This window comes from Lampetra planeri, chromosome 82 (assembly GCF_965212315.1).
Source record: "Lampetra planeri chromosome 82, kcLamPlan1.2.h2, whole genome shotgun sequence".
Lineage (NCBI taxonomy): Eukaryota > Metazoa > Chordata > Hyperoartia > Petromyzontiformes > Petromyzontidae > Lampetra > Lampetra planeri.
The window spans coordinates 1918861-1935324 of record NC_136186.1 but is presented as its reverse complement, the minus strand read 5'-3'; the positions used below and the strand labels follow the sequence as shown (position 1 = coordinate 1935324).

At 50.6% G+C, this 16464-nt stretch overlaps 1 long non-coding RNA gene across 1 annotated transcript; it reads left to right on the top strand.

Moving 5' to 3' along the window:
- The first annotated feature begins 5790 nt into the window (after window positions 1-5790).
- On the top strand, window positions 5791-15378 carry LOC144738356 (uncharacterized). The gene is made up of 3 exons (XR_013589231.1): window positions 5791-5914; window positions 13476-13640; window positions 15119-15378. It is a non-coding gene; the product is annotated as an uncharacterized LOC144738356 (long non-coding RNA).
- The last annotated feature ends 1086 nt before the right edge of the window (window positions 15379-16464 follow it).

Here is a 16464-nt window from a genome sequence, read left to right as displayed (position 1 = left end):
TCCTGGGCTCCACAATCAGGAGGGTCCTGCCAAGATGTTGTGTCAGTTCTCAGCGTTGGGATATTTGGCCAATATCTGATGTCACACTTGGATTTACAATGAGACACGTGTGGATTTAGAGGACACACACAAGTTAATGGCATCCTTCAAACTGTTAAGAGAAGAGGGGCTGGGCCAGGACATGCCACGGCCAGGAGGAACAACGATGGCCGATGGTCAAGAAGAATAACGGAGCTGCAGCCAAGTATCGGAGCACGTTTGACGTTTGAGAGGACAGCTTCCAGAAAGATGGTGCGACAAAATCGGTGCTTGGTGGATTATGCCATCGCAGGATCGTGAGGGGTAGCAGGAACTCAGGGAAGGAGGCCTTCATCCAGTAGTGGATAGATAAAAGTACTGTAAATTCTATGGGAACCTCATTTACCAGTAAAAATATGATAATTGGTTTTTTACCCTTCTATCTGGCAACAAAACTGACACCTTTTTACAAGGAGTCATGTTTGCATAGACCACAATACCTGCAGTCATAATACAAACAAAAAAACATAACTCTGATAATGTGCACTGTCCTAGAAGTTGATTGGTCCACAATAAACTTCACATTATCAGAGTTATGTCTTTTGTTTGTATTATGACTGCAGGTATTGCGGTCTATGCAAACATGACTCCTTGTAAAAAGGTGTCAGTTTTGTTGCCAGATAGAAGGGTAAAAAAACAATTATCAGTACTGTAGATTATTCACATGTAGACAGGCAGGTACACAGACAGGATCTCAGGGGAGATACTCTGATAGATGCACACACACTCAGGCAGGCAAGTAGTTGCACACTCAGGTATATGGATAGGCAACAGGTAGCCACACGCAGAGTGGAGAGCACACGTCCATCAATACTTCACCACACGAGTCGAAGAGCCACACGTACCTCCATGGCAGCAACTTGCAGAGCAGGGTGCACAGAACTCACAGCGTCTCTCGTACAGTCCGGGTCTCTGCGTGCGGGGCAGGAGACGAAGGCGATGATCACAAAGAGTCGAGGGGGCGTGAGTGCTCCCAGATCTCAACATGAGTCAAGTCACAACGCGGCCTTACATCCTCACCATGAGCCCATATCATCAACACAGACTCACATCATCACCACTCACTCACAACACGAAATACAAAAACAACAACAACCGACATTCGCCACTAAGTAGGGGTGATGACACCACGGCGCATGTGTCGGGCCAGGTGCACTTTTAGTCCACGTGAAGTGTCGAAGGCTGACAAGACGTCACGGGATAGACCCAGGTTCCAAAGGTTGGCTGAGATGACTGGTAGATACACCAGCTGTATCCCCAACTGTGCCAACTTGTTGAATTTTATCCGCTACTCGTTGTGAGCGTCACTCCTCTGTCCTCAGTTGTTGTTGGAAGGCGACTGCCTCCTACTGCCCGGTAGGATCCTTCACGAGCTTCCTCGTGAAGGATGCTATCCACACCGCTGATACCAGTCTTCTGCAAGTCCACTCAGCTCCACATCCTCCCATACAGCATCAGTCCATATTTTTGACAGCCCATGTCGTGCCCGTTTAGCCCCCTTTATGCAACCAAAAGAAACTGCTTGGGTATGCGGTCTACAAGACCCAGCCAATGCAGCCTTGCCTGCCGGAGGAGCTTACTGGTGGGAATGTCTCCAGATCTTTCAAGCATTTGTGAGCCCCTCACACAATCCAGCCTGGTTAAACCCAGGATGGATCGTACAATCAACAACACCACCATCAACACCACCATCAACACCACCATCAACACCAATACCACCAGCAACACCACCACAAACAAGACTATCACCACCATCAACACCATAACCAAAAACATCACCAACACCACCCCCATCAACATCACCTACATCAACACCACTAACACCACCACAACCAACACCACCACCAAGACCACCACCACCAACACGACCACCAACAACACCACCGCAATCAACAACACCACCATCAACACCACCATCAACACCAATACCACCAGCAACACCACCACAAACAAGACTATCACCACCATCAACACCATCACCAAAAACATCACCAACACCATCCCCATCAACATCACCTCCATCAACACCACTAACACCACCACAACCAACACCACCACCAAGACCACCACCACCAACACGACCACCAACAACACCACAATCAACAACACCACCATCAACACCACCAACAATACCACCACCATCAACACCACCAACACCACCACCAAGACCACCACCAACACAACAACCACCAACACCACCAACAACACCACCATCAACACCACCAACACTAACAATAAAACCACCATCAACATCACCAACACCACGCCAAACACCACCACCAAGAACACCACCATCACCACCAACACCACCATCACAAACACACCAACACGACCGCCACAACCACCAACAACACCACCATCACAAACAACACCACCAAGACCACCACCAAGAACACCAACACCACCACCAACAACACCATCATCACAAACACACCAACACCACCACCAACACCACCACCATCACAGACAACACCAACACGACCACCACAACCATCAACAACACCACCATCACAAACAACACCACCAAGACCACCACCATCAACACCACCAATACCACCACCATCAACACCATCAACACCACCAACACCACCACCACTAACAACACCACCAACACGACCACCAACAACACCACAATCAACAACACCACCATCAACACCATCAACAATACCACCACCATCAACACCACCACCACTAACAACAAAGATAAAGATCCCCCTTATAGCTGAAATAGACTGTTGGGGCAAGTGCTGTTAGCCAGCAGCACCTATGAAGGGCAGAACGGCACACGAGGGGGTGGGTGGCCAGCACCACGCCCGGCCGTCTTTGTGTTTACACACACACAGACTCACACACACAGACTCTCACACACACAGACTCACACACACACATACTTACACACACAGACTCACACACACACAGACTCACACACACACAGACTCACACACACACAGACTCACACACATACTTACACACACACAGACTCACACACACACAGACTCACACACACACAGACTCACACCATTTCTCACCTTCGCCAGATGCTCCCCCCGACTCTCTAACGGACAAACTGCCTGAGGGATACACGAGGGGGCGGTACCAAGTGACCACGCCCACCGTGACGTCGCAGACCTGAGCCCCTCCCCCCCACCGGAGCTCCTCCCCCCCATGCCCAACCCCTCGCCCCGCCCCTTCACCCCCCTCGCCCCGCCCCTCCCCCCGCTGCTACTTCCGCTGAGGCCGGGGCGAGTGGAGGCGGCGCTGTGCATTGTGGGTGGCGAGCGGACGATTTGGATTCCCGCTCGCGGCCACCGTCGGTGGCTCGCGAGCTTCTGAAGCGGCGGCTCGCTGGCTGGGCCTCCTCTACGTCGACTCAGCCCGAACAAGGCGAGCACCTTGCACGCTGTGGACGCAGCAGCAGCAGCGGCGGTGGTGGGGGGAGGCAGAGGAGGCGCCTGTTGAGTTCACGGCCCCTGCTGCTGCTGATGATGATGATGAGAGGCACTGACAGATTGTGGCTGATGGGATGAGTTACATTTAGTTGTTTGTGTCTCTGGAGGGGCGGATTTGTTGTCGTGGCAGAAATGGCCTCCACTAGAGGCCGCGATGTGGAGTATTTGGTCTACTCTCCCACGCTGGGCGTGCCCACACTTTACCCCGATACACACGCGGGGCGTGAGCTCACTGGGCTTGCAATGCAGAGGTGCAGGTTAGAGTCCATTTCACACTCAGCCACTCACCCACCCACTCAGTCACTCACCCACCCACTCAGCCACTCACTCAGTCACCCACTCAGCCACTCACTCAGTCACTCACTCAGCCACTCACTCAGCCACTCACCCACTCAGCCACCTACCCACTCAGCCACTCACTCACCCACTCAGCCACCCACTCAGCCACCCACTCAGCCACCCACTCAGCCACTCACCCACAGAGTGATACAGACCCTTTATGCAGTGGTATTGTAGTATCTGCGTCAATGTTTTTGTTGTTTGGTTATGGTGGTGGTTATGGTGGTGGTTGTGGTGGTGGTTGTGGTGGTGGTTGTGGTGGTGGTGGTTGTGGTGGTGGTTGTGGTGGTGGTTGTGGTGGTGGTTGTGGTGGTGGTTGTGATGGTGGTTATGGTGGTGGTTGTGGTGGTTGTGGTGGTTGTGGTTATATGTGCGGTTGTGGTGTTTGTGGTTATATTTGTTATAATTGTGTAGGTTGTGGTTGTAGTGGTCATAGTTGTGGTGTAGGTGGTTATGATGGTTGTTATGGTAGTTGTATTATTTTGAACTTCAATTGCACCCTACCCAGCCGACCGTGCTAATTGGAGGTGTGGTTATCGTTGTGATTATTTTATGGTTGTTTTGGTTTTAGTTGTGGTGGTGATTGTGGTTGGTGCAGGTGCTGGGATGAAGGATGCGTTCCGTGTCCTCTGCCCATGCGGCTCCAACAACGATTGCTCCAGCCAGCACTGCCGCCCCTGTGGTCACATGACCTTGCCTCCCAGCATACCTTGCAGTCGTCATTGATTCTGGGCCATATTTACCTCCTGCATCTCTATAGGAGCTCTCGCTTCCTCCACACACTCTCCTCCTACCTCTGCTCTCTCTCCCCGTGTCTCCATCCCCCCTCTTCTTTCTGGAAGGTTCAGGGGTCAGGAGTTGACTGGCTGCACTCTGACCTTTGACCTTGGCTGTCACCCGAGTGGGATTATCTAACAGCAGTCAACCCATAGTATCAGGATCTGTCCCGTGACCTCCTCCTATACCTAGCCTGGAAAAGCAGTCAACCTGTGGCACCCAGATCTGTCCCGTGACCTGCTGCACCTAGCCTGGCACAGCAGTAAAACCATGGCACCTGGGTCTGTCCCATGACCTCCTGCACCTAGCATGGCACATCAGTAAACCCATGTCACCTGGGTCTGTCCCGTGTCCTCCTCCTCCTGCACCTAGTCTGGCACAGCAGTCAACCCATGGCACCTGGGTCTGTCCCATGACCTCCTCCTTGCACCTAGTATGGCACAGCAGTCAACCCATGGCACCTGGTTTGTTGTGATGACATTACCGCCACGTAGTGGCGAATGACGGCCATTGTCGTTGTGAGTTTGTGGGCTTGTGTGTGAGTAATGGTGATTGAGTGTGTGACTATCATGTCGTGTCTGTGTGAGTTGGATGGTAGGGGTGTGTTTATGAGGGTGAGTGTATGTGGATGTTTGAGTATCATGGTGAGTATGTGAGTGATTGTATGTGAAAGTGTGAGTTTGATGGTGATTGTATCATGTTGAGTGCAAGCAATACTCTGAGCTTGACTTATTTCCCCCCCCCCCTCCCTTTGCCCACTCTTCCTCCCTCTCCCTGTCTCCCCCCACTCTCCCCCACCCACTCTACCTCCCTCACCTTCCCTGCCTCTCTATCTATCTCCTTTCTCCCGTAATTACCTCGCCTGTTATAAAGGAGATCGTGGGTTCGATCCCTACCCTCACACCTGGTATATATTTAGAGTTTGCGTGCCTCTCTCCCTCTCTCCCCGTGGTCGCGTTCAGAGTGTTTGGTTTCTATAAATGTCGACGTGATGATAGGCCACTTCGTTGACCTTTCATTTGTGGCATTTTCCCTTCTGAAGAAGAGTCGTGTAGCTCGGTGGGCATTTCCTGGAAAAATTTAAATAGTTTAGTTTCCTCTTTTCCTCCTCCCTTCCTCCCTTTCCACACCCCTCCCCCCCAGCACAACAACAAGAAGCAGGAGGAGGATGGTTTGTCTCCCAAGCCGAGCGCTTCCGGGTCCACCTTCCTGATCCTCCCTCTGCCCCGGGGGGGGGGGGGGGGGGGAAGATCCCCTCACACAGGGTTACGGTACCCCACCCACATACACACGGGGTTACGGTGCCCCCGCCACACATACGCACATGGGTACGGTACCCCCCACTCACATGCCAGGCTATGTGCACCACACAGAGACCCAAAGACTCGCACATAGATCCATAGACTCACACAGACCCATTGACTCGCACAGAAAACAATTAACTCAAACAAAGACCCGTCGAAACACGGACAATATACTTACACAAAGACACATAGACTCACACAGACTCATCCATTCGTGCACCCACCCACTCAACGACTCGCAGGCTTACTCGCTCACCCAATCCCTCACCTACTCAGCCACTCACTCAGAAACTCACTCAAGAACTCGCTCACCCATTTACCCACCCACTTGCTCACCCACTTGTGCATCCACTCACAGAATCACTCGTAAATCACCCACTCACACGCTCAGAAACTGACTCACAAAATAATTCACCCACTCACTCATGCACTCACTTGCCCACTTACCCATGCGCGCACAGATTCACCCACTTACTCGGTCACAGTCTCCCTCTCTGATAGACTCGCTCATAGGCTCAATCGCTCACAGACTCAATCACTCACAGACTCACTCAGAATCTCTCACCCACTAACTTATTCAGAAACTCACTCAACCACCGACCCACTTACTTAAAAACTACCTCACTTATCCGCACCCACTCACTGACCTACTTACTCATCCACTCGCTCAGCCACTCACTGACCAACTCACTCACTCATAAACTCAGTCGCGCACTCATCCACTCACTCCGAAACTCATTCATCCACCCACCGACTCACTCGCAACCATTAACTCATCCACTCAATAATTTCATTCATTCACTCATCTACTCACTCAACCATTCACTCATTCAACAACCCACTCACTCACCCACTCACTTGGAGACTCCCTCACCCACTCACTCACCTACTCGCCCAGTCTATTAGCCACTCATTCAGAAACTCACTCACCTACTCACTCACCCACAATCGATCAATCACTCATATACTAAATCACGCACCCACCCACACACTCACTCACCCACTCACTCATCCACTTTTCCACTCACTTAAGAACCCACTCCCTCAACCACCAACTCAGAATATCACTCCTCCACTCACCCACCCATTTACTCACCCACTCGCTCACCCACTCATTCAACAACTTTCTCACTCGTGGACTCACTTGCTTATCCATTCACTCATCCACTCGCTCGTCCAATCTCTCACCCACTCGCTCACCCACTCGCTCACCCACTCGCTCACCCACTCGCTCACCCACTCGCTCACCCACTCGCTCACCCACTCGCTCACCTACTCGCTCACCCACTCGCTCACCCACTCGCTCACCCACTCACTCACAGACTGACTCAGAAACTCACTCATCCAAGCATTCACTCACTGACTCACTCACCCATTCATTTAACCATTCACTCACAGACTCACTCAGACTCACTCGCTCCCAGACTCACTCACTCACAGACGCACAAAGAAGCTCACTAACCCACGAACCGATTCAGAAACTCAGTCAACCACCAAACCACCTACTCAAAAACTCCTTTACTCATCCGCACTCACTCACTAACCTATCTACTCATTTACTCAATCGGCCACGTTTACTCACTAACTCGCTCACTCATGCACTCAGAAAATCACTCATCCACTCACTTAGAAACTCCTATAACCATTGACCCACTCACTCAAAAACTCCCTCATCTACTCTCTCGCTCACTTTCTTATTTACTCACCCACTCCCTCACCAATTCACTCGTTTCCCCACTCATTCTTTCAGTCACTCACTCATTGAGCAACTCGGTCAATCATTATCTAATTCAATCACTCACCCATTCACTCGGAGACTCACTCGCTCACTCATCCTCCACTCACTCAACCACTAACCCACTCAGAAACTTACTCAGCTACTCACCACTCATTCACCCACTCATCCACTCATTGAATAAATCACCTACTCGCCCACTTTCTCAGCCACTCAATCAGAAACTCATTCACCTACTCACCCACACACTCACTCACCCACTTACACTCGGGAGTGGGTGGTTTTAGAGTTCAGTGTTAATCATTGGGACTCCCATAGGGTTCTGTGTTGCTCACTGGGTCTCCCATAGGGTTGAGTGTTAATCAATGGGTCTCCCATAGAGTTCAGTATGACTCATTTGGGCTCCCATCGGGTTCAGTGTTAATCACTGGGTCTCCCATAGGGTTCAGTGTTAATCACTGAGGCTCCCATCGGGTTCAGTGTTAATCACTGGGGCACCCATAGGGTTCAATGTTAATAAATGGGGCTCCCATAGGGTTCAGTGTTAATCACTGGGCCACCCATAGGGTTCGGTGTAATCACTGGGGCTCCCATAGGGTTGAGTGTTAATCACTGGATCTCCCATAGTGTTCAGTGTTAATCACTGGGGCTCCCATAGAGTTCTGTGTTAATCACTGGGGCTCCCTTAGGGTTAATGTTAATCACTGGGACTTCCATAGGGTTCAGTGTAATCACTGGGGCTCCCATAGGGTTGAGTGTTAATCACTTGGTCTCCCATAGCGTTGAGTGTTAATCACTTCTAGATTTGAAGCTTTCGTGACTGCAAGGATTCATACTCTTAGTTCTTTCGGTAAAGTCACGTAGGTAAAAAATAAAATTAAAATTTTTACCTACGTGACTTTACCAAAAGTACTAAGAGTATGTTAATCACTTGGTCTCCCATAGGGTTCAGTGTCATCACTGGGGCTCCCATAGGGTTGAGTGTTAATCACTGGATCTCCCATAGGGTTGAGTGTTAATCAATTGGTCTCCCATAGGGTTCAGTGTTAATCACTGGGTCTCCCATAGGGTTCAGTGTAACCACTGGGTCTCCCATAGGGTTCAGTGTTAATCACAGGGGCACCCATCGGGTTGAGTGTTAATCACTGGGTCTCCCATAGGGTTGAGTGTTAATCACTGGGTCTCCCATAGGGTTCAGTGTTAATCACTGAGGCTTACATTGGGTTCAGTGTTAATCACTGGGGCACCCATAGGGTTCAATGTTAATAACTGGGACTTCCATAGGGTTCAGTGTTAATCACTGGGGCTCCCATAGTGTTCAGTCTTAATCACTGGGGCTTTCATAGAGTTCTGTGTTAATCACTGGGGCTCCCTTAGGGTTAATGTTAATAACTGGGACTTCCATAGGGTTCAGTGTAATCACTGGGGCTTCCATAGAGTTCTGTGTTAATCACTGGGGCTCCCTTAGGGTTAATGTTAATAACTGGGACTTCCATAGGGTTCAGTGTAATCACTGGGTCTCCCATAGAGTTGAGTGTTATTCACTGGGTCTCCCATAGGGTTGAGTGTTAATCACTGGGTCTCCCATAGAGTTGAGTGTTATTCACTGGGTCTCCCATAGGGTTGAGTGTTATTCACTTGGTCTCCCATAGAGTTGAGTGTTATTCACTGGGTCTCCCATAGGGTTGAGTGTTAATCACTGGGGCTTCCATAGGGTTGAGTGTTAATCACTGGGGCTTCCATAGGGTTGAGTGTTAATCACTGGGGCTTCCATAGGGTTGATTGTTATTCACTGGGGCTTCCATAGGGTTGAGTGTTAATCACTGGGGCTTCCATAGGGTTGATTGTTATTCACTGGGGCTTCCATAGGGTTGAGTGTTAATCACTGGGGCTTCCATAGGGTTGAGTGTTAATCACTGGGGCTTCCATAGAGTTCTGTGTTAATCATTGGGGCTCCCTTACGGTTAATGTTAATCACTGGGACTTCCATAGGGTTCAGTGTTAATCACTTGGTCTCCCATAGGGTTCAGTGTTAATCACTTATAGATTTGAAGCTTTCGTGACTGCAAGGATTCATACTCTTAGTTCTTTCGGTAAAGGCACGTAGGTAAAAAATTACATTAAAATTTTTACCTACGTGACTTTACCGAAAGTACTAAGAGTATGTTAATCACTTGGTCTCCCATAGGGTTCAGTATTTATCACTTCTAGATTTGAAGCTTTCGTGACTGCAAGGATTCATACTCTTAGTTCTTTCGGTAAAGTCACGTAGGTAAAAAATAAAATTTTTACCTACGTGACTTTACCAAAAGTACTAAGAGTATGTTAATCACTTGGTCTCCCATAGGGTTCAGTGTCATCACTGGGGCTCCCATAGGGTTGAGTGTTAATCACTGGATCTCCCATAGGGTTGAGTGTTAATCAATTGGTCTCCCATAGGGTTCAGTGTTAATCACTGGGTCTCCCATAGGGTTCAGTGTAACCACTGGGTCTCCCATAGGGTTCAGTGTTAATCACAGGGGCACCCATCGGGTTGAGTGTTAATCACTGGGTCTCCCATAGGGTTGAGTGTTAATCACTGGGTCTCCCATAGGGTTCAGTGTTAATCACTGAGGCTTACATTGGGTTCAGTGTTAATCACTGGGGCACCCATAGGGTTCAATGTTAATAACTGGGACTTCCATAGGGTTCAGTGTTAATCACTGGGGCTCCCATAGTGTTCAGTCTTAATCACTGGGGCTTTCATAGAGTTCTGTGTTAATCACTGGGGCTCCCTTAGGGTTAATGTCAATAACTGGGACTTCCATAGGGTTCAGTGTAATCACTGGGGCTTCCATAGAGTTCTGTGTTAATCACTGGGGCTCCCTTAGGGTTAATGTTAATAACTGGGACTTCCATAGGGTTCAGTGTAATCACTGGGTCTCCCATAGAGTTGAGTGTTATTCACTGGGTCTCCCATAGGGTTGAGTGTTAATCACTGGGTCTCCCATAGGGTTGAGTGTTATTCACTGGGTCTCCCATAGGGTTGAGTGTTATTCACTTGGTCTCCCATAGAGTTGAGTGTTATTCACTGGGTCTCCCATAGGGTTGAGTGTTAATCACTGGGGCTTCCATAGGGTTGAGTGTTAATCACTGGGGCTTCCATAGGGTTGAGTGTTAATCACTGGGGCTTCCATAGGGTTGATTGTTATTCACTGGGGCTTCCATAGGGTTGAGTGTTAATCACTGGGGCTTCCATAGGGTTGATTGTTATTCACTGGGGCTTCCATAGGGTTGAGTGTTAATCACTGGGGCTTCCATAGGGTTGAGTGTTAATCACTGGGGCTTCCATAGAGTTCTGTGTTAATCATTGGGGCTCCCTTATGGTTAATGTTAATCACTGGGACTTCCATAGGGTTCAGTGTTAATCACTTGGTCTCCCATAGGGTTCAGTGTTAATCACTTATAGATTTGAAGCTTTCGTGACTGCAAGGATTCATACTCTTAGTTCTTTCGGTAAAGGCACGTAGGTAAAAAATTACATTAAAATTTTTACCTACGTGACTTTACCGAAAGTACTAAGAGTATGTTAATCACTTGGTCTCCCATAGGGTTCAGTATTTATCACTGGGGCTCCCTTGGGGTTAATGTTAACCACTGGGGCTCCCATAGGGTTGAGTGTTAATCACTGGGTCTCCCATAGGGTTTAGTATAACCACTGGGGCTCCCATAGGGTTCAGTGTTAATCACTTGGTCTCCCATAGGGTTCAGTGTTAATCACTTGGTCTCCCATAGGGTTGAGTGTTAATCACTGGGTCTCCCATAGGGTTCAGTGTTAATCACTGGGTCTCCCATAGGGTTGAGTGTTAATCACTTGGTCTCCCATAGGGTTCAGTGTTAATCACTTGGTCTCCCATAGGGTTCAGTGTTAATCACTTGGTCTCCCATAGGGTTCAGTGTTACTCTCTGGGGCTTCCATAGGGTTCGTTGTTAATAAGTTTTCGTGACTGCAAGGCTCCATATTCTTTGTTTTTTTCGGTAAAGTCACGTAGGTTACAAAATAAAATAAAAAATAAATTAAATCACGACGTTTCGGAGGCAACACAAGCTTCCGTCTTCAGGTGGCACCGTCGCAGCAGTAATTTTGCTGATGGTGCCACCTGAAGACGGAAGTTTGTGTTGCCTCCGAAACGTCGTGATTTCGTTGTTAATCACTGGGTCTCCCATCGGGTTCAGTGTTAATTACAGGGGCTCCCATAGGGCTCAGTGTTATACACACTGAGTCTCCCATAGAATTCAGTGTTAATCACTGGGTCTCCCATAGGGTTGAGTGTTAATCACTGGGGCTCCCATAGGGTTGAGTGTTAATCACTGGGGCTCCCATAGGGTGCAGTGTTAATCACTGGGGCTCCCTTAGGGTTAATGTTAATCACTTGGTCTCCCATGGGGTTGAGTGTTAATCACTTATAGATTTGAAGCTTTCGTGACTGCAAGGATTCATACTCTTAGTTCTTTCGGTAAAGTCAGGTAGGTAAAACATGAAATTAAAATTTTTACCTACGTGACTTTACCGAAAGTACTAAGTATGTTAATCACTGGGTCTCCCATAGGGTTCAGTGTAAGACACTGGCGCTCCCTTGGGGTTAATGTTAAGCACTGGGTCTCCCATAGGGTTTAGTGTAACCACTGGGGCTCCCATAGGGTTGAGTGTTAATCACTGGGTCACCCATAGGTTTCATTGTAACCACTGGGGCTCCCATAGGGTTGAGTGGTAATCACTTGGTCTCCCATAGTGTTCTGTGTTACTCACTAGGGCTCCCATAGGGTTCGTTGTTAATACGTTTTCGTGACTGCAAGGGTCCATATTCTTTGGTTTTTTCGGTAAAGTCACGTAGGTTACAAAAAATAAATTTAATCACGACGTTTCGGAGGCAACACAAGCTTCCGTCTTCAGGTGGCACCGTCACAGCAGTAATTTTGCTGACGGTGCCACCTGAAGACGGAAGCTTGTGTTGCCTCCGAAACGTCGTGATTTCGTTGTTAATCACTGGGGCTCCCATAGGGTTGAGTGTTACTCTCTGGGTCTTCCATAGGGTTGAGTGTTAATCAATGGGTCTCCCATAGAGTTCAGTGTTAATTACTGGGTCTCCCATAGAGTTCAGTGTTAATTACTGGGTCTCCCATAGGATTCAGTGTTAATCATTGGGGCTCCCATAGAGTTCAGTGTTAATCACTGGGTCTCCCATAGGGTTCAGTGTTAATCACCGGGGCTCCCATAGGATTCAGTGTTAATCACTGGGTCTCCCATCGGGTTCAGTGTTAATCACAGACCCATAGATTCCTAAAACCCTAACTCTATAAACACGTAAGCCTCTATACCCCTAACTCTCTAAACCGCTATACTCCGAAAACTATAACCCTCTAAACCCCTTCACCCTTAACACCCTAACTTTTTAATCCCCTTAACCCTTAAACCCCTCACCCTCTAAACCCCTCACCCACTAAACCCCTATGCCTCTAAATCCAACCCCCTAACCCTTTGAACCTCTAACTTTCTCCAATCCCATTATAAAGGTTTTTTTTTTGCGGTAATATCGTGTGAATATAAATGTGTCTTAAAATCGTCACCACCCGACACAGCCAATTAATAAAAGTTTGTCACGTGAACAAAAAGTGCCAATTAGTTTCTACTTTAGCACATCGGTGTGTTGGAGACTAACCCAAATTAACCTTTATTATGAATAACCCCTCAACCCCATAACTCCCCCTGCGCCACCCCCCATGTCTCCCCTTCACCCCCCTCGCCTCCCTCAGCTGCTACTTCCGCTGAGGCCGGGGCGAGTGGAGGCGGCGCTGTGCATTGTGGGTGGCGAGAGGCTGATTTGGATTCCCTCTCACGGCCACCGTCGGTGGCTCGCGACCTTCTGAAGTGGCGGCTCGCTGGCTGGGCCTCCTCTACGTCGACTCAGCCAGAAGAAGGTGAGAACCAAGCGCGGTGTGGACACATCAGCGGTGGCGGTGGTAGGGGGGGGAGACAAAGGAGGCACCTGGCCCACAGGTGCCTCCCTTGTCTCCCACCTCTCTCTCCCCGTGTCTCCCTCCTCTCTCGCCCCGTGTCTCACTCCTCTCTCTCCCCGTGTCTCACTCCTCTCTCTCCCCGTGTCTCACTCCTCTCTCTCCCCGTGTCTCACTCCTCTCTCTCCCCGTGTCTCACTCCTCTCTCTCCCCGTGTCTCCCTCCTCTCTCTCCCCGTGTCTCCCTCCTCTCTCTCCTCGTGTCTCCCTCCTCTCTCTCCCTGTGTCTCCCTCCTCTCTCTCCCCGTGTCTCACTCCTCTCTCTCTCCCCGTGTCTCCCTCCTCTCTCTCTCCCCGTGTCTCCCTCCTCTTTCTCCCCGTGTCTCCCTCCTCTCTCTCCCCGTGTCTCACTCCTCTCTCTCTCCCCGTGTCTCCCTCCTCTCTCTCTCCGTGTCTCCCTCCTCTCTCTCCCCGTGTCTCCCTCCTCTCTCTCCCCGTGTCTCCCTCCTCTCTCTCCCCGTGTCTCCCTCCTCTCTCTCCCCGTGTCTCCATCTTCTCTCTCCCGTGTCTCCCTCCTCTCTCTCCCCGTGTCTCCCTCCTCTCTCTCCCCATGTCTCCCACCTCTCTCTCCCCATGTCTCCCTCCTCTCTCTCCCCGTGTTTCCCTCCTCTCTCTCCCCGTGTCTCCCTCCTCTCTCTCCCCGTGTCTCCCTCCTCTCTCTCCCCGTGTCTCCCTCCTCTCTCTCCCCGTGTCTCCCTCCTCTCTCTCCCCGTGTCTCCCTCCTCTCTCTCCCCGTGTCTCCCTCCTCTCTCTCCCCGTGTCTCCCTCCTCTCTCTCCCCGTGTCTCCCTCCTCTCTCTCCCCGTGTCTCCCTCCTCTCTCTCCCCGTGTCTCCCTCCTCTCTCTCCCCGTGTCTCCCTCCTCTCTCTCCCCGTGTCTCCCTCCTCTCTCTCCCCGTGTCTCCCTCCTCTCTCTCCCCGTGTCTCCCTCCTCTCTCTCCCCGTGTCTCCCTCCTCTCTCTCCCCGTGTCTCCCTCCTCTCTCTCCCGTGTCTCCCTCCTCTCTCTCCCCGTGTCTCACTCCTCTTTCTCCCCCGTCTCTCCCTCCTCTCTCTCCCCGTGTCTCACTCCTCTCTCTCCCCGTGTCTCCCTCCTCTCTCTCCCCGTGTCTCCCTCCTCTCTCTCCGCGTGTCTCCCTCCTCTCTCTCCGCGTGTCTCCCTCCTCTCTCTCCCCGTGTCTCCCTCCTCTCTCTCCCCATGTCTCCCTCCTCTCTCTCCCCGTGTCTCACTCCTCTCTCTCTCCCCGTGTCTCCCTCCTCTCTCTCCCCGTGTCTCCCTCCTCTCTCTCCCCGTGTCTCCCTCCTCTCTCTCCCCGTGTCTCCCTCCTCTCTCTCCCCGTGTCTCCATCCTCTCTCTCCCCATGTCTCCATGTCCCCTTCTCTCTAGGTGGTGCAGGTTCAGGAGTTTACTGGCTGCACTCCGACCTTTGGCCTTGGCTGTCGCCCAAGTGGGATTGACGCACAGCAGTCAACCCATAGCATCAGTATCTGTCCCATGACCTCCTCCTGCACCTAGCCTGGCACAGCAGTCAACCCATGACACCTGGCTCTGTCCCATGACCTCCTCCTGCACCTAGCCTGGCACAGCAGTCAACCCATGGCACCTGGGTTGTTGTGATGATATCACCATCATGTAGTGGCGAATTACGGCTGTTGTCGTTGTGAGTTTGTAGGCTTGTGTGTGAGTAATGGTGCGTGTGTGACTTTCATGACGTGTGTGAGAGTAGGATTGTAGGGGTGTGTATCATGGTGCGAGTGTGGGTGTGTATCATGGTGAGTGTGTGGGTGTGTGAGTGTCATGGTGAGTGTGTGGGTGTGTGAGTGTCATGGTGAGTGTGTGGGTGTGTGAGTGTCATGGTGAGTGTGTGGGTGTGTGAGTGTCATGGTGAGTGTGTGTGAGTGTCATGGTGCGAGTGTGGGTGTGTGAGTGTCATGGTGAGTGTGGGTGTGTGAGTGTCATGGTGAGTGTGGGTGTGTGAGTGTCATGGTGAGTGTGTGGGTGTGTGAGTGTCATGGTGAGTGTGTGTGAGTGTCATGGTGCGAGTGTGGGTGTGTGAGTGTCATGGTGAGTGTGTGGGTGTGTGAGTGTCATGGTGAGTGTGGGTGTGTGAGTGTCATGGTGAGTGTGTGGGTGTGTGAGTATCATGGTGAGTGTGGGTGTGTGAGTGTCATGGTGAGTGTGTGGGTGTGTGAGTGTCATGGTGAGTGTGTGGGTGTGTGAGTGTCATGGTGAGTGTGTGGGTGTGTGAGTGTCATGGTGAGTGTGTGGGTGTGTGAGTGTCATGGTGAGTGTGTGGGTGTGTGAGTGTCATGGTGAGTGTGTGGGTGTGTGAGTGTCATGGTGAGTGTGTGGGTGTGTGAGTATCATGGTGAGTGTGGGTGTGTGAGTGTCATGGTGAGTGTGTGGGTGTGTGAGTGTCATGGTGAGTGTGTGGGTGTGTGAGTGTCATGGTGAGTGTGTGGGTGTGTGAGTGTCATGGTGAGTGTGTGGGTGTGTGAGTGTCATGGTGAGTGTGTGGGTGTGTGAGTATCATGGTGAGTGTGTGGGTGTGTGAGTGTCATGGTGAGTGTGTGAGTGTGTGAGTGTCATGGTGAGTGTGTGGGTGTGTGAGTGTCATGGTGAGTGTGTGAGTGTGTGAGTGTCATGGTGAGTGTGTGGGTGTGTGAGTATCATGGTGAGTGTGTGGGTGTGTGAGTGTCATGGTGAGTGTGTGGGTGTGTGAGTGTCATGGT